Source organism: Bidens hawaiensis, unplaced genomic scaffold (genome assembly GCF_021521415.1).
Source record: "Bidens hawaiensis isolate Kalapana, Puna unplaced genomic scaffold, B.hawaiensis_p1.1 tig00007232_1, whole genome shotgun sequence".
Classification (NCBI taxonomy): Eukaryota; Viridiplantae; Streptophyta; class Magnoliopsida; order Asterales; family Asteraceae; genus Bidens; species Bidens hawaiensis.
In genome coordinates this window covers 260,137-284,204 of record NW_027491497.1, presented here as the reverse complement: position 1 = coordinate 284,204, position 24,068 = coordinate 260,137, and the positions used below count along the sequence as shown (strand labels likewise).

The following is a 24,068-nucleotide window of genomic DNA, read 5'->3' as shown; positions in this document are numbered from 1 at the left end:
ATTCTTCAATCGTGTCATTCTCCACACTATCTTCGATGGTGATGGTACTGACGTGTGCAGTTTTGGAGTTTGACGAACTACTACTTTGATGGCTTGGATTCATTTGAAACTCGCCATTTCTTCAGCCAGTTGACTCACATGTTTATCTCTCGCAGCATTTGCCTTCTCTTGAAGCTCCAACCTCTGATTCAATGTCTTATTCTGAGTCTCCTGATTTCTATTCTGGGTCTCCTGATCTGCCTTCATTTGTTTCAATAACTCTACCACATCCTTAAGTGATTCCTCTTTGTTCCCCAAAGAATTCCCTTGCCCCTGCTGATAACTCTTTTGATAACCCTTATTGTAACCCCCAGAATCTCTTTGATTGTACCCACTCTGACCGCTTCCCGAACCATTACCATACTGTTTCTGGTTCGACTGATAACCTGTTTTCTGAGAACTGCCTTGAAAATTCGGGTTCTGTTATGTGTTCGGGTTTCCATAGCTGAAGTTTGGATGATTCCTGAGGCCCGGATGATAAGTATTTGAGTTCATATTATTGTATTTCCTTTCACCCTGCACATAGTTGACCTCTTCTTCTTCAATTTCTTCATCTTGCACAACCCCACAACTCGTAACCTCGTGTCCTAATTCACCACAACCTTCACATACCGGATATGTTTTCCCCGACTTTCCGGCTCCTTGTACACCTGCAACCAACGACCTATCCACCTTCTTTTCCAGTCTATCCATTCTGTCATCTGATCCATGACTTTTAACTGCTTTGACCACTGATCTTTTTGACATCCTGTTCGACTGTGCCTGTCTCTTTAAATTAGTCTCATGTCTCTCCAAATGTCCCCAATCCTCGTTTTCATCATTTGCAAGAAAAGATCCATTAGTGGTGGCTTGGAGGTCACGAACATCATCAGTTGAGAGACTATCATGGAATGCCTTTATCAATTCCCATAAGGCAATCCCATGATGTGGACAAGTCCTCAACAATTGTTTAAACCTTTGGAATGATTCATAGAAAGTTTCACCGGTGATCTCCTGAAAGTTTCGAAAGTTGTTGCATGTCTCTGTGGTTCTCTGGGGGGGGGTATAATACTCATCTAAAAACTGTTGTGCCAAATCTCCCCAAGTGAAAATACTAGCTGATGGAAACGATAGAAACCACTGCTTTGCCGCATCTTTCAAACTGAACTGGAAAACTACCATCTTCACCTCTTCCGCAGTAAAACCTTGACTCGAGATGAGTGCGCATATCGAGTTGAAATCACTCAAGTGTAAATGTGGTTCTTCTGTAGCCTTTCCATGAAATGTCGGTAATCCCGTTAAACTGTCCTGCCTTACCAAAAACGTTCTTCCCCGTCTGAGTAGAATGCTGATTGGTAGAGGATTCGTAGCCACTTGTGGAATGAAGTGGCTTTGAACGCCTCTGACTGGCGGTGGAACAAATGCCCTTGGAACTCCATCATCAAAATCATAATACGGTTGTTCATGGTGTTGTTGCCGTCTCGGTGCTTGATCACTCTGATTTTCTGGATGATTCTGTCTAATTTCTTGGTCATCACGGGGATCTTGTTGCTGATATCGAACCCCCTGTTCATCTCCGCGCTCCTCCTCATCCTCAGAATCGTAACCAAAGTTATCTCCTATGTGCCAATTTTCCACCCGTGCACAATCACGATCAATCTTGGGTCTTTCCTCTCTCAAATCATTGTGTCTTTGATGGTTCACTAGGGCTAATCTGATTGACAAGTGGTCATCCATGTTCTTGGGATTACGGTTAACATTTCTTTGGTTGAACAGATTGCGGTTTCTGTCACAGTTAACATTCTGGTTTTGTGGAACTGGCTGTTCTTGGTTATTTGGTTGGTAGATATTCGGGTCCCTTCGGTTTCAGTTACTCATGGTCTCTTCTTTTGGTGTTATGATTTCGGGTATTTGGTTTAGTACGGGTTTCTGAGCTGCTCGGTTTCGTCTTGCTGTTTTCTCTATTTCGGGATCAAATTGGAGCGGCTCATTCTTACGGGAATATCTCGTCTGCATCAACTTGTGAAGTTACCTGCACAGACACAAACACTAACAGCCCGCGTAAAATCAACGAAGAAAAATTAAAAACAAAAACTAAAAACTAAGCTAAACTAGCACTTTGCGCGTTGATTCCCCGGCAACGGCGCCATTTTGATGTAGATGTCGTGCTCTAATCAAAAACAAGTATTTATGCTGCTTAAATACCTATAATTAGTACGGGTAAGTAAAGTCGTCTCCACAGGGAATCAATGGAAAGTGCAAGTAAATTTCATAATTATTAATTAATTAACTAAGGTGGACAGACGATGTCAAGCGATTTATAAGAGATGATTTAATAAAAACACACGGTTACTTGGAAAAGTTTGTAAACAATAATGAGAAAATAACCAAACTCCAGGGTTCGGGTTTTGCAACAAGTTAAGGAATTGATAAACTTCTTTGGACGGTTTCTTGTTAAAAATATGTAAATCAAAAGACTTAACTATTGGCTATGTTGATCGTCAGAACTGAATCCGAATAATTGACACGGATTAATGAAAATCTAATTGATAATCGATTTTACTTATTGAAACACAAAATCAATAATATGGTTAATGATAAACGGGTCAATGACGAAAAAACTTAATCCTAATTGTTGATGACCACAAATCAATAACTGACAAAAGATTAAGCAATCAATATATAAAAACCATTTAAGCACATAAGCAAACACAAAGAATTGATCAACCGAATGATTAACCAAATCCAAATCCAAAGTTAAAGTTTAGAATATCAAAACCTAATCATGCAACTCAACCCTACACCCGGAGATGGTTATGAAGCCTTTAGCCTTGCATCTTGATCTTCATGCTCTTGATGGTTGTGTGGAGGAATGATTTCATGGATCAATTGGATAATTAAAGTGTGTTATGATGGTGTAAGGTAGCCTCCAAGAAGTCCCAAAACTGATGGTTATTGAATGAATTCAATATTAGGGTTTTTGGGCCTTAAATATGGAAGAAAAATCACCAAAATCTCTTTTTTTGTCAGACCAGACCGTAAGCTACGGTCTGGCCACCGTAAGCTACGGTCTGATGACTCTGCTTTACGGTCTGCTAGGCCAAAACACTGTTTCCTTCATAGAATCTTCGTTTCAACTCCGTTTTCCTCCCCGTTTGCGGCCACGTCTTCGTATTTCAATTCTCTATCATCTCATAGATCATCACTTTCATTTCCACTCCATCGTGAATGCTCCAAATTAACTTCTTTAAGCTCCATTAAGCTTCGTTAAGCTCCGCACACCTGTAAACATAAAACCTATCAAAGTATTTGTGTTTGATACATATAAACAAGTAAAACACACAATATAAAACAATTAAGGCATGTAATTTTATCCACACATCAAATGTGGTGATGATTAGTTTTGAAGTGAGAAAGAATTTTCATAAACGTAACATGATGGGAGAGGATCACCCGTCCTGATACGGTGTATTCGAGACAACCGCAAATTTCTCAAGAACACAAGATAAAGAAGAAAGAAAACCAAATAATTATTCTCTGATTATTATTAAAAAGTTCAGTGATATTTTTTTTAAAAAAAAAAAGAAGTGTAAGAAACATAATTAAACTCTGATACACATTTATTATTTAAATAAAATAACTTCCTGATCAATACATAAGATTCTTGATAATATATGAAGAAGATCAATACAAATCTTTTTAATCTTGATAATGAGCTGGCTTACGGCTCTCTATTTTAGACCAGACCCTTTGGTATTTGATCGTATCACGTCCAGTGATCAATTCGTAACACCCATAAACATGAAAATTTTTCGGATAGCCAAGGAAAACACATCATACAAAGCAATTGGTTAATTTATGGGGTTGTGAAGCAGCGGTATTAGGATCAGGGGCCCAACTTATTAGGGGCGGGGTTGTCCCATTTTCGTTTCGTAAGGTAAATTTTTGCGATTTCATCTGGAATTTTTTGTATGTATTGAGCCCGGTCACCCCTATGACTTAGCCAAAGCTTCACCATTAGTTAGGGTAACAAGAGAATCTGAAGACGCGAATGTCGTTATAGGTGGGATGTCGGAAATATAAGGCAAAGGGCTAATTTGACTAAATAGTGACATGGTATGTGTGACCATAGTCCATAGTACAAGCATAATCAAAATTGGTAATTAACCCTTACAAAATCATATCGTGAGCCCTATTTACTTGAGCATTATTAGTATATTATCATAACTAATTATTAGTTTTGTACGTTAGGCTGTGTTGTTTTTAGATATTGTTAAATTGTTATGAGGGACACCAAAGGAAGGCCACATCATTATGGATGGATGCTAAAAGCCTAAAACAATTACGCAGACATCATGGAGGGGCACCATGACCATTTCTCTTTTCACCAACCCCTTAACGGGAGAATGCTCCGTTTTTTGACGCTCTGATGTGTGGCTTCCCAAAACATAGATGTTGCTACATTTAACAAAAATAAAATTTAATTTTTATAAAATCACAATTATTTCTACTATTTTCGTCCCACAAACTTTCTTCCAACCGTGTCTATATTATTCATTCTCTACTCTCATACTTTACTTCAAACGTGAACCCAAAAAATTCCAACATAAACGCCATGACCCAAGCAACCCATTTTTTTCACAAACTATCTAGGATTACCAAAATACACAAACTCAACATTCGCCCGAAACATTATTCGAAGCCAACCCATACAAGAGACCCAACCTTAACCTTCATTGAAACAAACTCGGATTACCAAAATACACAAACTCAACGTTCGCCCGAAACATTATTCGAAGCCAACCCATACAAGAGACCCAACCTTAACCTTCATCGAAACAAACTCGGATTACCAAAATACACAAACTCAACATTTTTCCGAAACATTTGTTCGAAGCCAACCCATACCGAGACCTAACCTAAACCTTCATCGAAACAAACTCAACCAACCACATTCAAACGAAAACTTAAAAAAATAGTAGCAATCGGTCGAGGGGACTAGTTGTCACACCCCGACCAAAGGCGGAACATGCCGGGGAGTAACGTATTGTTTGAAAAGTAGCTCAAAAGACACTAATTAAAGCGACAATAATTATTTAATTTCATTAACATTAAAACAAGTACACACATTCAATAAACAGAACAAATACATCATACTTTTGTATTTTGACTAATATCTTAAGATAAAACTAACTTCTTCAATAAACAGAACAAATACAATGTTTAAACAAGTTTTATAAATCAAACGAGGTTTACAAATCAAACTCTCGAATATTTATTATTCGAAAAGCATTCTAATAAATCAAATATTATTATTGTTATAAATAAAGATTTTTCAAATAAACTAATGTTTCAAAATATAAATTAATATTTTATTATAAACTAAAGACTTCAGCTAAAACTCTGATATATTTACAAAAAAAGTACCAACTATTGTTCACACGCCTAGGCCCTAAGTGGGGTGTGACACTACCTTCCGCCAGGAACACCTCTGCGGATGACAGGTTTCCAACTACTTTCCGCTAGGCACACCCTCGCGGAAGAAAGGTTCCCAGTACTTTCCGCCAGGAACACTCTGCACAAGATACGTTTCCAGATACCTTACGCCAAGAACACCTTTGCAGAAGATACGCTTCCATATACCTTCCTTTAGGAACACCTCCAAGGAAGATGTGTTCCCGGATAACTTCCGCCAAGAACACCTCCACGAAAGGCAAGTTTCCATTACTATCCGCCGGGAACAACTCTGTGGAAGACAGGCTACCATATACCTTATTCCAACAAAACCTCTGCGGAAGAGGTATCTTTAAAGAACTAGCAATGATACCTCCCACTTGAGGTCCATACAAATGTAAGGGAAAGGCAAAGACATCTCCCCGCAGGAGGCAAATCGCGGGGAGACTCTTCCAAAAAAACTACTCCCAACACCTCAGCAGTCCACAATTCCTCTCATTCATTAGCATGCAAGAGAAACAATGGACTAGGGGACTTGATGAGGTAAGGTCCCAGACCCACCCGAAAAAAATAACAAACTACGTGTGAAGGTCCGCACCTTCCACGGAATATTGTTGTGTACCTAATAAACCCATCAGTGAGAGAACACGATGCTAGCAGAAGCTTCACCTTACGCCACACGTCACTTCTGACATTCCAGAATGATGGACCTCAAAGATCATCCTAGGTATGACATAAAAAGAGAGTATCTTAGTGAAAGAGGCCTCCAGCCAATAAATACGCGACAACACATCACCAATAGTACTACATTGTACAAACATCACCACTAGCCAACTGCTTTATCTACCAACTTTCCTTAACCACGTGCAAGCCCACTAATTGGTGGATCCTCTAACGATAATGCAGCTGACCCACTTCTTTTTCCCTCCCCTTCGGCTGTAAATAACACCTCAACACCAATGGGTAAAAGAATTCCAACGCACGCACAAGTATTCACTAATACTTTGCTGTTAGTGCACGAATATTTGACACTGTGGATACGTTATCCTGACATATGTCTGGATCAGTTATCCTTAGCATGTATTCCAGATCGTATCAGGATCAAGGATCCTCAGTACTTATTACTAATTAATGGTTGTTCTCATGTGTAGTCTTATATTTAGCAGGTATAACGGTTAGAAGACTCAGTCTATCCACTAACTTGCAGTCAAAAAGATGTTGACGTGTCTAGATCAATTATCCTTCTGAAGAGTTCCAGAGTTATGTCAGGATCATGGATCCTTGGTATTTGCTATTAACGGTTGTTTCTTATATGAAGGCTGATATTTATCAAGTGTAACGGCTCCAAGACCTGGTCTACCCCCTATTTCGCAGCCTGAGTGATGGAGCACGTGGTGAAAGTGGCAGTTACGATTATATTGAAGGCAATGGCAGATTTTTAGGGATTATTAGTTAATAGTCTTTATGATTCATAACTCCATTGAGTTATTATCTTTGTTGTATAAATAGAGGTTGTGATCAACATTAGAACACACACAATCACTCGTTTCCTAGCTGCTAAGATATTTGTATTCACTCACATAGTATTTGTTGATCATCAACTCCACAACCCTTGTAACCGACTTTTTACTACTAATAAATTTGACGGTGATATTTTTCACCGTCCGGGGGTTTTTTGTGCCGGAGATTACTATAATCACGTACCATCCGACCAAAGATTATCTCGTTAACCTTTGACCAAAGTTTATCTTGATAGTTTTTGACCGAAGTAAAGATTATAGTAATTAAGGATTTTTTCCCTCGTGATCAAATCCTAGTGTTCATCAAGGTTTCATTTATACAACCACTATTATCGTGTTAGCACTATACCTCACTTGACAGATTTGGATATATAATCCTTAGCTGATTTTTATCCAAAACAATTTGGCGCCCACCGTGGGGCAATTGGTGCTATAATCCATATTACTCCTATCAATTTTTGATTTTTTCATACCCATATCACTTTCAATGGCCTCTCGATTTTTTCATACCCATATCACTTTCAATACCCTCGATTTTTTCATATCCATATTACGCCGGCTACGGTTCCTCTCTCATCAAGGACCTTGCCACCACTACCTCCGCCAATTACGGGAACACAACGGCCTGCTGCTGCTGCAAGCAAGACGCAACTACCAGTCTTCCAGAGCTCGAAGACCGCTGCTGTCGCGCCGGTGGTTAATACTAACAGTGATGTTTCATCTATGTTTTCGCAGGTTAAAGCATATATGGAGCAACAAACCAAGACCAACCAGAGGATCCTTCGTGAGATAGAAGATCTCAAGAGGACTAAGAGGCCAGCGGAGGAACACACACCCCCCCCCCCCACCCTGATACCCAGGATTCTGGATTTCACCAGTCCGGGATCCATGGCTCAGTTTACTCAAGGATCATCTATCCTTCAATAAGGATCCGTGGGTCAACAGACTCAAGGATCCTCGATGTTTCAGCCAGGATCATCTATCCTTTAACAAGGATCCGTGGGTCAACAGACTCAAGGATCCTTGCTGTTTCAGCCAGGATCATCTATCCTTCAACAAGGGTCCACGGGTCAGCACACTCAAGGATCCCCATACTTCCAACAAGGATCATCTATCCTTCAACCGGGATCCATGGGTCAACTAGCTCAAGGATCCTCAACTGTCCCACAAGGATCATCCAACCTTCAACCAGGATCCTTTGGATTATATCACCATGGATCCTATAATCCCCAACCTCTAGTATCCTTCTTTCATAATCAAGGATCCTCAGGAGTTCAACATCAACGATCCTCTGAAGTCCATGAAGGAGATATAATCCCCATGCAGACCATAGCCTCTGGAGGACCAACTCCTATCACAGATTCTTCTTATCCCAACTACTCATCCGGGATGCCGACCTTCACCCAGCAAAGAGGTAACTTGTATGATCCTATATCCTTGGATACTAACTGTGGTCCCATGCAGGATACAGGTATCAACCAGGTCATGGCCAAAGAACTACAAAAGCTTAAGGATATGATATCCAGTGTTCCCGGGGTGATACGACCAATCCCCGAGATACCTGAGGGAATCCACAAGTTATCAAGATTTGCTCCACTTATCTGTGATGTTGAGATTCCGAAGCGGTTCCAAACCCCCCAACATGAAGACTTACGATGGGACCACTGATCCTGAAGAACATGTAGCACAATACAGAGAAAGGATGGAGATCAACCCTATCCCGAAGAGACTCAAGGAAGCTTGCTTATGAAAAGGCTTCAGATCCACACTCACAGAATCAGTATTAAAATGGCAGCTAAGTCTTCCACCCTTTTCAGTTACTTCTTTTTTGCATTTAGTTAACTTGTTCAACAGCCAATTTTCCTGTAGTAGGAAATTTGAGAAGTTAACTAGCGATTTATACCGAGTTATCCAACCTAGCGATGAATCTCTAAGGGATTTTGTTAAAAGGTTTGGAAGGGAAGCTCTAGAAATCCCTAATCTTGACATGGCTACTGCTATTGAAGCATTCAAGATGGGACTTCAGAGGGGCTCCCCATTTTATGATGATCTTGAGATGACTCCATGCAGGTCCTTAGACGAAGTCAGAAACAGGGCACTCAGATTCATACGGTTGGAAGATGACAAGAGGATCCAGGATCGTCTGGGAATCAAACAAAGCAAGAATCCTCCGACATGATGTTCGCGAACGCCTTCGAATTTTGTTCAGTGTTACTTGGAAGTGTACCTGGCGACCTCTCATTTAGACGACTTGCTATCTCTCCTATCTGACGCTCAAGATTTTGAATTGACGCTCCTTGATTTCTCATGAATGACTCAGGCTCCCGGAATTTCTCTTGAGTTTCTTTGTGACGGGAGTCCTCTCGAGTCATGAGTTGCGACAGCATCTATGTCTGCTGTGCCATCATCTCCTCTAACGTGGGCTTCTTCTCCCCACTACTCGTTCCCTCACCGAAATCCTGGAATAGGCTCTGACGTTGCTGGAAGCCGGACTGATTTCCGTTCCTCCAGTTGGAATTTTGGTTACCTCTCCACCCCGAATTATAAGAATTGAAAGAATGTTGATTTCAGTTTGGATTATTAATGAAGTCGACTTCCTCCTCCTGGAAACCTACGGGGCACTGAACAGTATCATGTCCCCCTCTACAGATCTCGCATAACTTACTTTTCACCTGCAAGTCCTTCACGATCTTTGCTAACGCTTCAACTTGTGCCGCAAGTGCGGTGCTCGTGTCGACCGAATGCATGCCGCGTGATAGGGAATCGACGGTTTTGGTACTCTTAACTGGTGGTCGCTGGTATCCACTCATGGCTAAACCGTTAAACAAGGCAATGCACTCATCCGTATCCTTCGTTGTCAGTAGGTTACCTCCTGCAGCTGTGTCGAGCATACTCTGAGTTGCGTACGTCACTCCGTTGTAGAACTTCTCAACAACCGCCCAGTCTTGTAGGCCGTGGTTTGGACATAACGCAAGTAGATTTTTGAACCTTTCTCACGCCTCGTAGAAGCTCTCGGTGTCCTCCATCTGGAAAGAATGAATTTGGTTACGCAAACGAGCGGCCTTAGCCGGAGGATCGTATTTTTCAAGAAATTGGGTCTGCATGGCAGCCCAAGTAGCAATGGATCCCTGTGGGAGGGACTCAAGCCACAGACTCGCATGATCAACGAGTGAGAACGGAAAGATTCGGAGTTTGATGGCGTCTTCGGATACGCCGGCAAGATGAAACGTGTCGCAGATTCGTGTGATGCGAGTGATATGAGCATGTGGGTTCTCATGGAGTAACCCGTAAAATTGAGCAGAATGAGCAATCGTGCTCAGAACATTAGATGGAATCTGCCAAGTCGTTTGAACTCCTATAGCTGGTGGAGCAATGCTGGATCTCGTGCCAGCATCGACCGGACGGGCCCGGTCTGCAACTGTCCTCCTCGATGGTGGATTCGCGTCGCCCATAATCCTATCCCTAATGACGGGTTCAGAAAAAGTAGGAGAAGAGAACGTATTACCGACGGATGTAGATGAACTGGAAGACGGTTTTGTACGACGTCTCTCAAAAAGCTCTCTCTCTGGTTCGGGAAATCCTTCAATTTCTGGTGGTCTTAGAGATCGAGTACGTTGCATACAACTATTAAAATAAATAAAAGAAACTATAATTAGCTAAACTATTTTAAACTAACAAACAAAACAAATAAGAAAGACAAGTAGTAAACAAGGCAAGTCCTAACTCGAGTCGTTCTTAATACGCCTCAAACCGTGTCCCCGGCAACGGCGCCAAAAACTTGATGTGCGAATATATATATATATATATATATATATATATATATATATATATATATATATATATATATATATATATAAATTAAACACAAGTCGCAACTAAGCTTTAAAAACCAAACAATCTATCCTAGTTCACACAAACGGCAAGTGTACCGGTCGCGTATAGCACAGATAAGGAAAGTCCGGATATCGAACTCGAAGACACGTGAAAACGTTTATAATCACTAAACTCTAACCAAGACTCACCAAAATATTTAATTGATTTTTTTTTAGATTTAATTTAACTACTTAACTTAACTAAATGAAAACTTTTGACAAAACTTCGGAAACTTTGACTGCAGTGATAAAAACGTCTACCTAGGTAAGAATCATATTGAAGGAGATGACAAGACAATGGATTGAAAACTCTCACGACACCGGTTCTAAAGGATGACACAACTAAGGTTCGCTCAAGAAGGTCAGATCACCTCTCGGTCTCACTAACAAACTCTAACTTATCTTAGTTGATTTTAAGAACAAACCGGGAAAACAAATTATTAACGTGTTCTAATGCCGACTTACCTCTCGATCTCACCGACACACTAGCCTAATGGAAACGAATACTACGCAACCAAGGATAGAAGAACAATTCAACTTAACTTAAACTAGACCAACTAATCGCTCAAACACCCAAACCCGACAAGAACAAAACCCGCTCTCGCGCGATCTTAATTCTAACAAGTAAAAGTAATGAGACGAGTTTACTTCTTATCACCTCTCGGTCTCTAAGAAAGTGTTTCACAACTGATTTTATCTAATTAATTTACCCACTTATCCCTACGGTTGTACTTCCCGCAAATAAACCCTAAACACAAAGTAAAGAGCCTTAAACATGCAACAACTAATCAAAACCGATTCAATTAATTAAAGCACGAGGTTATTAGGTATAATCAAACAAAACACAGCCACTAAACACAATCTAATTTACTGTTAAATCAAACTTTACATTAACAATTTAAGCCATGATCATTAACAATCCATATTACTAGTCAAAACCTAACAATATTCATCAAACCTAGGTAGAACAAACAAGATTAGCTACTCATTAAGTTTGAACAGCAGCATACATTCGAATTAAACATCATATAACTCATCATAAACATAAGAAAACTCATTCAATGATCAAGAACAATCAAACACAAATCAATCTCTAAGTAACTTTCAAAACAATCCAACAAAAAGATCAAACTAAACAAGTTAGGGTTCTTGAACAAGAAACAAAGTTTAAAGATGATTACTTAAGGTTTATGAGCTGAGTTTATGAGTTTAGATGATGCCTAGCAGCTGCACAAGACTCTCCTTGGTGTTCTTCTTCCTCTCCAGCCGTCAGAACCATCAAACCCTAGCCGCCAAACTCTTTTTCTTTCTCTCTTTGCTGCTGCCGATCGCAAGTTGTGGGCAGAATTGGGGCTGCTGAATTTCGGGATTTGTGGCTGGATTATGGCAGAAAATTAAGTTAGTTAACTTAATATAATATCATGTAAGGCTTCTAACTTGTGGGCTTGGGTCGGGCCTTGAGTTGTAGTTTTGAAACTTGACCAAAAAGGCCCCTAGAATCTTCCAACTTAACTCTTTTTCCACCATCTTTCATAAACCTACAATTAACATTTAAAGTTTGTAAATTATTGCACTTAACCCCCAATACTTTCATAAAATAAACAATTAAGCATAAAAACCATGATAAAATCATAGGGAAAGTAAGTGTGTTTTACAACACATCATGGGGATAGACGGTGATCAAGTGGAGGTCAAGAACTATTATTCTTCATCAATGAAGCCGACAGCCAAGCAAACTATAGCATAGCAACCACAACAACATCCTAGGGACGTACTGGAAGCTCGGGAGAAAGACATTAAAGAAGTATTCTTGGTTCCCGAGGATCCAGATGTAAAGGTGTTCCTAGGATCCGATATCACTAGTGAGATCGAGGAGGATATGATATCCTTCCTAAAGCGAAGAAAATCCACATTTGCCTTCAAACATTCAGACATGACAGCTCCTGCTCTAATGAAGCATGTGGATGGAGAATCCTTATATCTCTACCTAGTTGTTTCAGGAAATACTGTAACTGCTGTCCTTGTGAAGGACCATGAAGGTGAACAGCATCTCGTTTATTATGTAAGTAAGAGTCTTTTAGATGCAGAAGTCAGGTATTCTCATTTAGAAAAGTTAATCCTTGCTTTAATTATGGCTTCTACTAAATTAAGACATTATTTTGAGACTCATACTATTATTTTGAGAACTAACTATCCTGTTAAGAATGTTCTTAGAAAGCCAGAATTGTCAGGTAGGATGGCTAAGTGGGCTGTAAAGCTGAGTGCATACGACATTCAGTATGAGCTTAGGACAGCTATCAAATCGCAGGCACTCGCAGACTATGTGGCTGATTTCAGCAGTGACATGCAGAAAGAAGCCGACTTAGAGGTTCAGCAACTAGATGTAACCAAGGATCCTTGGATCCTCTTCACAGATGGAGCATCCAACGTAAAAGGAACGGGATTAGGCATACTACTGAAATCGCCACAGGGGGACATAATACCCCAGTTCATTGCATGTGCGTTTCAAGCTACCAACAATGAGGCAGAGTATGAAGCACTCATCGCAGGTTTATTTTTAGCCAAACAAATGAGGCAGAGTATGAAGCACTCAACCGGATCATATATCACCCCGTGGGAAAGGCTAACATTAACCTAAGGGCTAGATATATAGACCAAGGGTTGAATTAGTGTTTCTTCAATAAAAATATGTGAATTAGTGTTTCTTCAATAAAAATATGGTCCATATTAACAATATGGACCATATAGTCCAAGCCGCCATTTGCCAGTTTATCTGTTTGATGTGGACCAATGTGCTCTATATTAACCAATATGAAGTATATTGGTGTCAAGATCATAAGGTGAAAGTGTGTGAATTAACGGAGCCATAACAAAATCTGTTGCACACTGGTTAGCTATATATCAGTCAATGGTGTGGCCTCCATCCCTCCGCTGACCACTCATGACTGAAATTTTGAAAACCAAGAATCATTAACTATTTTCTTATTGCAACTAGAACACTTTTGGGTATTTCTCTAGCCAAAGCATGGAACACTTTTGGTATTTGACTTTTGGATATTAACTTGAAAAGTATAAATGCCTTGAAAGTATTTTAGTTATTGTTGCATATTTACCATCATTAACTGTTGCACACTAATCATTTACATATGATTTCTCTACTTATAATCTTAAATGACATATTTCTCAATTATTTGACCAGTGACATACTTATTATGTATTACCGACTATAAGAGCCTTAGACCCCTTTTTTACTCCGATAGTATCATAGATTGCGTGAATGTAGGCAGGGATCCCACAACATCTTCTGTACATCATATTTTCTTTGAACTCCTTAATCACTTCTGTATTGCCATTTGCCTTTAGGGTTTAGCTAATGCAGCTTGCACTGTGACTTTGTTTCAAATTACCTGCATGCAATATATAGCCAAATATGAGTTTAGCATTTTCACCTCTTGATAAACCTATTGCATACGTTAATTAGAGGTGGCAGTGTCAACTCATTTGTATAGAACATGTCAAATTGGGTAGAGCTATACCGATGACGGATCACACAGGTAAATCAAATAAACAAAACTGGCTATAAAAGTATCGGGTCAATTGGGTTGAAAGTAACATGTATTCGAGTAAGTACAAACTCTTAACTAGTTTTATTTAGAAAAATCATCTTATGATCATAACTAAATATGTTGCCATACTTTAACACATTCGTTTTTAGGCGACAATGGAAAAACCCTAACAAATAAGCGCTAGATTTTATTTTTGTATGACCAAAACCCCTTAACTTTTGTGATTTAATCATGCAAAAATAAAATGTGTTAATTCAGCAGAAGTCCTACAGTTTTTTTCCTCTTACAACTTCTCTTAATTATTTATATTATGTTAATTAAGATCAAAATGTGCTTGTGGGTCAACCTAACCCAACTTGACCCAATTCGTGCTAGATTTAAGAATGACCCGTTTGACCCAAAACATTTTGATCCCTCTATACTTCATCAAAACATGAATGAATTAAGATTTACGAGCGCATACATAGTTTGTAACACGGTTCCTTAAAGGCTGGATCGTCTTCTTGTGCCGGAGGATCCTGACCGAATATAATCTCACAGCTCATATCATCAAAATCTTCATATCAAAATAAGCACAATGAGTACACTTTGTGGGATTCAATAGTCGCAGCACTTATAAGTTCCTTTTATTATCATAAAAAACTATTGTCTGCCCAAAGTTGGAACTGGCACACTGATTTGAAGCATACAAGTTGTTTCAAAATTCTTAAACTCATGATATAAATTGGAACCAACAATTTTAAATCTCTAGTTGAAGTGGTGTGCCCCGAGTGGAGGACACACTGGCCCGCCATACATGTTTTCGGGCTTCTGTATGTTAGTGCAGGCACTGTTATTCCCCTTAAGTTTGTATGTGCATGTCTCTGTTTGAGTTCTTAATTGATTTGAGTGCACTAAATTTGTTATTTAGGGGTTATTCTAGGTGCACCTTTCCTGTTATGAAATCATTTCTAGTCTATATTTAGTTGTGGGGTAAATCTAATGCATTTCCTTGCTTCAAGTGTATATTCAACAGATTTATTTACGAATGGGCCCGTCTGATTATGTTTTATGTCTAACGGATCAAATAAAAAAATAAAACAAAGACGGTTTACGTCAAACATGTAAAATTAAAAAAAAAATAAAAGGTAGTAGTAACAAAGGAACGGGCTGAAAGTCGACCAGACTGTAATTTTGTAACATCCCGAAATTTCAAGATAATATTAATTATATTATTTAATAATAGAGGGAAAGTTTACTCGAGTTAGCAGGAAATAAATAAAAGAATAGGAGTTGGTATGGGTCGGGCTAGTGTCGGGTAATGGACGTTGGTTATGGATTTGGATTAATTGAGATGGGTTAAATGAGAATGGGATTTAAGGGATATAAATATCCCCTAAACCCAAAATATCTTCATTCTCACCCTACACCCTAAAACTCCTAACACACATACACACACATTCTAACCGATCAAGATTCGGAGCCGAGACCCGAGATTTTGTTGGTAGATCTGAGTTGGTAAGGTAAGAACAAATCCAACAAAGCTTATATTACTGTAAATGGTTAGGATTGGATGGGTTAACCGGACCCGAAACCCAAACTGCCCAAATCGGACCCCTAAAACGTCGATTTTAGGCCGATTTGATGGTTGGGATTTGTAGGCGCCGATCATACGATTCCGTGGGTACCAAAATCGAGTTATTTGGCTAAGAAACGAAGGAGTTATGGGCAAACAGATCTGCAGCGCGATAACTTCGCCTGCAAGATTAAGTTCGCCTGATGAACTTCGCCTTCAAGCGTAACTTCGCCTTCAAGCGTAACTTCGCCTGAAGCCAAGTTCGCCTAAGGATAACTTCGCCTGAAGCCAAGTTCGCCTAAGGTTTAACTTCGCCTGAAGCCAAGTTCGCCTAAGGTTTAACTTCGCCTGAAGCCAAGTTCGCCTAAGGTTTAACTTCGCCTAAAGCTAAGTTCGCCTGAGGCTTAACTTCGCCTGAAGCCAAGTTCGCCCGAGGGTTAACTTCGCCTAAAGCCAAGTTTGATTAGAAAATAAGTTATCAAGTGATAAGTTAAGTAAGCTAATACTAGGCCACCAGATTAGATCAGACGAGTATTGATACGTGTAACTTGTACAGTCAGCCGAGCTCAGATAGATAAGGGATTTACAGCTATCAGAAAAAGAAGCAGAATTCAGGTGAGTTTCTAGCCCCATTCCTTGTTATGTTTTCGGGGCTGTGTGCATACTTGATGTGTTGTTAATACATTTATCCTAAGTGATAAGTGTATGCCATATGTGATATATGTGATATGTATGAATGATTGCTTGATGGTACGTGAACGATCTTCGGATATTGCACGTACTGTCAGGTTGTAATGTTATAAATATGGTAAGTATGATATGTACGTTTATGTGTATGAACGTAATAAAGCTAATAAAAGAAGGAAATGACGGTTGTATGGTTGTATGGTTACGAAAAGGGTACCGAGCCCTAATAATACTCGAGGTATGATGTATGGTTGTATGGTAACGAAGAGGGAATCGAACCCTACTAATATTCGAAAACAAGGGACCAGACCCTTATAATATCTGTGATGTTAGGGACCAGACCCTTATAATATCTGTGATGTTAGGGACCAGACCCTCATAATATCTGTGATTTAGGGACCAGACCCTTATAATATCTGTGATGTTAGGGACCAGACCCTTATAATATCTGTGATGTTAGGGACCAGACCCTTACAATATCTGTGAGGATAGGGACCAGACCCTCATAATATCTGTGATGTTAGGGACCAGACCCTTACAATATCTGTGAGGATAGGGACCAGACCCTCATAATATCTGTGATGTTAGGGACCAGACCCTTATAATATCTGTGATGTTAGGAACCAGACCCTTATAATATCTGTGAGGTTATAGGGCGAAAGGCTCTTTAAAACGTATGATTACTTATGTGTGTAAGAAAGTATGTAAGTAAGAAAGAAAGTATGTAAGTAAGAATGAAGGTATGAGTACTTATGTGTGTATGAAAGAAAGTTATGAGGTTAAGTACGTATGTATGTAATAAGGTATTGTATGGTATTGTATGATTAACTAGAACTCACTCAGCGTAGCTGACTTTTAGTATGCACGCAGGTGAGCTGATTATAGAGTTAGCATGAGGATGACACACGGCATGGATTGAACGGCTGGCATCTGAAGAAAGAAGTAAAGATGTTTTAAATATAAAAGTTTTGTGTTATGGTATCAAAGAAAAGATTTAATGTTTTGTAACAAATGATTGATGTTTTATATTCCGCGAAAAGTTTTAATAAACTCTGATTTGAAGAACTGTGTTTATGAGTAAATCCGACGTTAAAGTAGGGTCACCGGGTTCGGGGCCTTACAAGTTGGTATCAGAGCATAAGTTCGAGAGATTTAAGCATCCTACATGCTTAGACTCGAACAGAAAATGGGATTTAAGTAAGAAAGGAAAGAAGATGCCAGTTCAAGAATGCCATGTGTCGCTCAAGCAAGATCAGTAAAGGTAAAGTGTATGATTAAAGGATATATGTTAATGAGAAAGAAAATATATGTGAACGATAGGGATAGGAATAATTGATTGTTTGAATTGACTAACTGCTTAAGTAGAACCAGCACAAATAGACTCATAAAGGGAAGTGTATAGGACACGGAAAGCAACGTGATCAGCTAGTCACAGCTGGCCACTGTTATTACCTGTTAGCCTTGCTATCCTTGTACTAAATAGTTCCTTGAGTGATGATGTTTGTGTTGTCCCTTTAAGAATACTGATGGCTGGAGCTGGAGAAGTTGTGGGAACTGGGGGTCGCGCTGGACGTCGTGGCAGGCCTCGTCTTGTCCGGCAACCCTCGGTAGAAGAAGCTTCCCACACCGAAGATGAAGGAAGCGCAGCTGGAGGAGACCAGAACAACAACGAGGAAGTTCAACTTAGCCCTGCAGTTCAAGCAGCCATTGTTCAGGCTGTAGTTGCTGCTGTGAAGAACCTGAATCCCGAAGGATCTGCTGGAAGCCGTGAACGAACTGCTGAAGGGGCGGGTGGTGATGGTAGGAAGGATGGGGAAGGTGAAAGAGGGGCCTCGAGTGGGGATAAGTCTGTTAAAGTCGATGATAGGAGAGGAGGACAAGGTGGGTGCAGCTATAAGTCCTTCAAAGGATGCGACCCGCCAAAGCTGACCGGGTTGGGAGACGCAATCGCTACTCTCCAATGGATAACCGCTATGGACAAGGTTATCCGCATTAGCGAGTGCCGTCCCGATCAAGCTGTCGGTTATGCCACCCAATCATTTGAAGATGAGGCTATGTATTGGTGGGAGAGTGTGGAGCAGAGGAAGACCCGTGAAGAGATCAAGGCAATGGGATGGAATGACCTAAAGGACATGGTGATGAAGAAGTTCTGTGCTGACGCCGAGGTTGAAAGGGCGGAGATGAAGTTCCTAAACTTGAAAGCTGGGACTTTGACACATCGTGAGTATACTACTGAATTCAACCGCATGTCTAGGTTGGTACCTGACATGGTGAACACTGAGGCTAAGAGAATCAAGTGTTACGTGAGGGGATTACCACAGAGAGTCCGCATGTTAGTCAGGACAAGCAAACCTGCCACCTTTGAGTCTGCGGTCGAGTTGGCGGAGATGGTCTATGATGATCTGGCGGCGGATGATGTGGGAGTGGAAGATGAGGAAAAAGGGAAAGGAACTAAAAGAGCTGGGGATATCGTGGAGCATGCAGGAAGAAGGACACAGAAGATGGCAGGGAATGGAGCATGTAAGGTGTGTGGAAAGATGCACTTGGGGGAATGCAAGGCTGGTCCAAACCAGTGCTACCGATGTGGAAGAAAGGGGCACCTCTCCCGTGAATGCACCGAGGACCAGAAGTGTTACAGGTGTGGTAAGTCAGGTCACATAGCTAGGGAGTGTGGAGAAGCCGTAGCAGTGAGGGAAGGAAGAGGAAACGCGTGAAAGGATGGTCTATTAACTGCTAAGGAGGTAGCAGGAAAGTAAGTGGCATGTCACAGTTGTTTTATGTTTAGTAGTTAAAGAGTGTTTTATGTTACATTTGAACCTATGTTTGTTTAGCAAGCTCGAATGATTTCCTTTTATGTTATGAGGTACTTGTGACTTCTTGTGCTTTGGTATGAACGATCTATGAATTTAACTTGAATGCATGTTGGTTATAATAAATAGTTGTGTGATGGTAAAGCGTCGCCTTAGGAGTTAGCGTTATTATATAAACAAGGTTCCTCGGGAAGGCGCTACGAGACTTGGTACATCGAGGGCTTCATGGACAAGCTACCGTAATAGCTAAAACACATTATCACCGCTCGATGACTACAAGTCAGGAGTAAGAGGGATAACTCAGAAAGCGAAGGCGATTCAATAAAGCGTGTAAATATAAGAAGTTTTCCTTTTATAGGGAATAAGTTAGGTTTCGGGGACGAAACCTCTTTAAGGAGGGAAGACTTGTAACATCCCGAAATTTCAAGATAATATTAATTATATTATTTAATAATAGAGGGAAAGTTTACTCGAGTTAGCAGGAAATAAATAAAAGAATAGGAGTTGGTATGGGTCGGGCTAGTGTCGGGTAATGGGCGTTGGTTATGGATTTGGATTAATTGAGATGGGTTAAATGAGAATGGGATTTAAGGGATATAAATATCCCCTAAACCCAAAATATCTTCATTCTCACCCTACACCCTAAAACTCCTAACACACATACACACACATTCTAACCGATCAAGATTCGGAGCCGAGACCCGAGATTTTGTTGGTAGATCTGAGTTGGTAAGGTAAGAACAAATCCAACAAAGCTTATATTACTGTAAATGGTTAGGATTGGATGGGTTAACCGGACCCGAAACCCAAACTGCCCAAATCGGACCCCTAAAACGTCGATTTTAGGCCGATTTGATGGTTGGGATTTGTAGGCGCCGATCATACGATTCCGTGGGTACCAAAATCGAGTTATTTGGCTAAGAAACGAAGGAGTTATGGGCAAACAGATCTGCAGCGCGATAACTTCGCCTGCAAGATTAAGTTCGCCTGATGAACTTCGCCTTCAAGCGTAACTTCGCCTTCAAGCGTAACTTCGCCTTCAAGCGTAACTTCGCCTGAAGCCAAGTTCGCCTAAGGATAACTTCGCCTGAAGCCAAGTTCGCCTAAGGTTTAACTTCGCCTGAAGCCAAGTTCGCCTAAGGTTTAACTTCGCCTGAAGCCAAGTTCGCCTAAGGTTTAACTTCGCCTAAAGCCAAGTTTGCCTGAGGCTTAACTTCGCCTGAAGCCAAGTTCGCCCGAGGGTTAACTTCGCCTAAAGCCAAGTTTGATTAGAAAATAAGTTATCAAGCGATAAGTTAAGTAAGCTAATACTAGGCCACCAGATTAGATCAGACGAGTATTGATACGTGTAACTTGTACAGTCAGCCGAGCTCAGATAGAGAAGGGATTTACAGCTATCAGAAAAAGAAGCAGAATTCAGGTGAGTTTCTAGCCCCATTCCTTGTTATGTTTTCGGGGCTGTGTGCATACTTGATGTGTTGTTAATACATTTATCCTAAGTGATAAGTGTATGCCATATGTGATATATGTGATATGTATGAATGATTGCTTGATGGTACGTGAACGATCTTCGGATATTACACGTACTGTCAGGTTGTAATGTTATAAATATGGTAAGTATGATATGTACGTTTATGTGTATGAACGTAATAAAGCTAATAAAAGAAGGAAATGACGGTTGTATGGTTGTATGGTTACGAAAAGGGTACCGAGCCCTAATAATACTCGAGGTATGATGTATGGTTGTATGGTAACGAAGAGGGAATCGAACCCTACTAATATTCGAAAACAAGGGACCAGACCCTTATAATATCTGTGATGTTAGGGACCAGACCCTTATAATATCTGTGATGTTAGGGACCAGACCCTCATAATATCTGTGATGTTAGGGACCAGACCCTTATAATATCTGTGATGTTAGGGACCAGACCCTTATAATATCTGTGATGTTAGGGACCAGACCCTTACAATATCTGTGAGGATAGGGACCAGACCCTCATAATATCTGTGATGTTAGGGACCAGACCCTTACAATATCTGTGAGGATAGGGACCAGACCCTCATAATATCTGTGATGTTAGGGACCAGACCCTTATAATATCTGTGATGTTAGGGACCAGACCCTTATAATATCTGTGAGGTTATAGGGCGAAAGGCTCTTTAAAACGTATGATTATGAATGTAAAGAAAGTATGTAAGTAAGAAAGAAAGTATGTAAGTAAGAATGAAGGTATGAGTACTTATGTGTGTATGAAAGAAAGTTATGAGGTTAAGTACGTATGTATGTAATAAGGTATTGTATGGTATTGTATGATTAACTAGAACTCACTCAGCGTAGCTGACTTTTAGTATGCACGCAGGTGAGCTGATTATAGAGTTAGCATGAGGATGACACACGGCATGGATTGAACGGCTGGCATCTGAAGAAAGAAGTAAAGATGTTTTAAATATAAAAGTTTTGTGTTATGGTATCAAAGAAAAGATTTAATGTTTTGTAACAAATGATTGATGTTTTATATTCCGCGAAAAGTTTTAATAAACTCTGATTTGAAGAACTGTGTTTATGAGTAAATCCGACGTTAAAGTAGGGTCACCGGGTTCGGGGCCTTACAAATTTGAACCATATATATTTGACACACTTGTTCTTAAAAAAAATTAAGAAAAAACAGTTTTTGGTTAACCCGACCCGCTTCTTTTTTCAGGTCTAGTTTACTTACTAGGAACCATGTTGACGGCAATCCCTAAATTTTTCTTAATGAACTCTTGTGTTGGCATCTTGCAGAGGTTTGTGCACATGCCCACGCAGTTCCCCTCTTCCAAAAACCTATAAATTACGTGAAAATTGCATTAATATAAAATTCAATGTTTTCTTGTTAGAGTTATAGATTTTTACAGAAACACGTAGATGTTTTTATTAAATATGCAAGAAAAACAAAAATTAACCTGCATTTTGTTATGTGCACAACATTCCTCTCTTTTCTCCCTTCAAACTTCAACTCCCTTACCTTCAAAATACTATCACTTAATTAATTAATAATTACAATTATACATAAATCCACATTCGATTGCTTTAGGTGTCAAAACTATTATTTTAAATCTGAATTTAACTTAATGTTATACTTGGATTGGGTTTAACTTGAAATGCACTTGATTATTAACATGTATCTCTATGGTAGTTATTTTCGGTTAGTAAACCCGGAGCGTTACCTCACTGGGACCCACAAGCCAACTAAACGCAACCGTTGTTAAGATGGCAGAGAACTCCCTTGTAAACTTTGATTGGGGCATCAATCTCATCTGCATAATCTAAAATACGAAATCAGATACGAACACATAGACAATCATGTATATACATATTGATAATTATACATACATATATTAATAGTAACTAATTCTTTTCCTAATTATATATAATAATAGTTATTACGTAGATTCACACTCATTTAATAAGTTAACTTCAATTTCGTGTTGAGTTTACTTAAATTCGGCTCGATTGGATTTAGCGAACCAATCTTAAGTACTCACAAGCGACTCTGCTTGTTAAGCCTTGTTTAGACCCCTGACACTAATTAATATAATAAAAATGGAAGAAGATATACTGAAATATTAACTTGCCATGGAGAGTGCAAATCTAGGAACAGCTTTCTCAAGAGCCTTAAGGATAAGGGCTCGTTGTTCGGTTGGGCTAAGCTCCCGGAACATGGCTGCCGAAACCTCCACAATCCCCTTGTACCCAGGCGTGTCGATTTTCATTCCTGCATTAGTATAATTATTACTAACATCAAAAGTTTGTTCCAACATGTAGAAAACTGGATTTAAACCAAGTATATATATATAAACAAACCCGCGGTTTCTTGGATTGATTTAGGGAGGTGGAGCAATGGCGATACTTTCAAGCCAGCTGTCGTGATAGACAGTCTTTGATGGCGCGGCAGCTGTATCGTTGATTTTAAGACCATGATCATTGTTATCTTTAGTAGTAACAGAAGTTGGTTGGGCCAAGAGTGACAAAGTGGAAGGACCGCGTTTGGAGAATATGCGCGATGGTTTCCGGTGAAATGTTGCCGGAAATGAGAATGCTCTCGCCGGAGATAAGTGTATGGCTGTTCCCATGCTGCTGGAGATATTTTAAAGTAGTGGGAGTTGCCACTTAGAAGCTACCTTTGCATATTTTTTTTAATATGACATTATATAATATATAGAGTGTTCTACTTCTTAGGGTGGGTGGGCCACCCTGCTCGCTCCACCGAGTAAGGTAGCACACCGCATTGGGTCCGTGTGAGTTCGTTTGTTCATCAAACGAGTTTCAAATCCGAGTTCCACCATTCAAGCGTTGTAAGAGCGCTCACATCCTCTCTATTATATTTCACTCTATAACTTAATTAAAAATTATAGTTTTTAAAATCTCTCTTCTTAAAAAAACCCTCTTATATCTTAATCTCTATTTTTATTGTACTCTCACAAACTCTTATTTAATTAATTTCTCAATTTCGTATTCTATATAAATTTGCTAGAGGTAAATTTGCTAGAGGTTGTAGTTTGTCATATATGAAAAGTTATTGTATTAATTTTTTTAGTTTAGGGTT

General features: G+C 39.8%; 1 pseudogene across 1 annotated transcript; it reads right to left on the bottom strand.

Moving 5' to 3' along the window:
• Positions 1-14,725: 14,725 nt before the first annotated feature.
• Positions 14,726-23,646, bottom strand: LOC143634737 (beta-carotene isomerase D27, chloroplastic-like; annotated as a pseudogene). The gene is made up of 6 exons (XR_013153918.1): positions 23,327-23,646; positions 23,098-23,237; positions 22,690-22,779; positions 22,426-22,487; positions 22,200-22,306; positions 14,726-14,986 (listed from the first exon to the last, which is right to left on the bottom strand). The product of XR_013153918.1 is annotated as a beta-carotene isomerase D27, chloroplastic-like (transcript).
• Between the last annotated feature and the right edge of the window lie 422 nt (positions 23,647-24,068).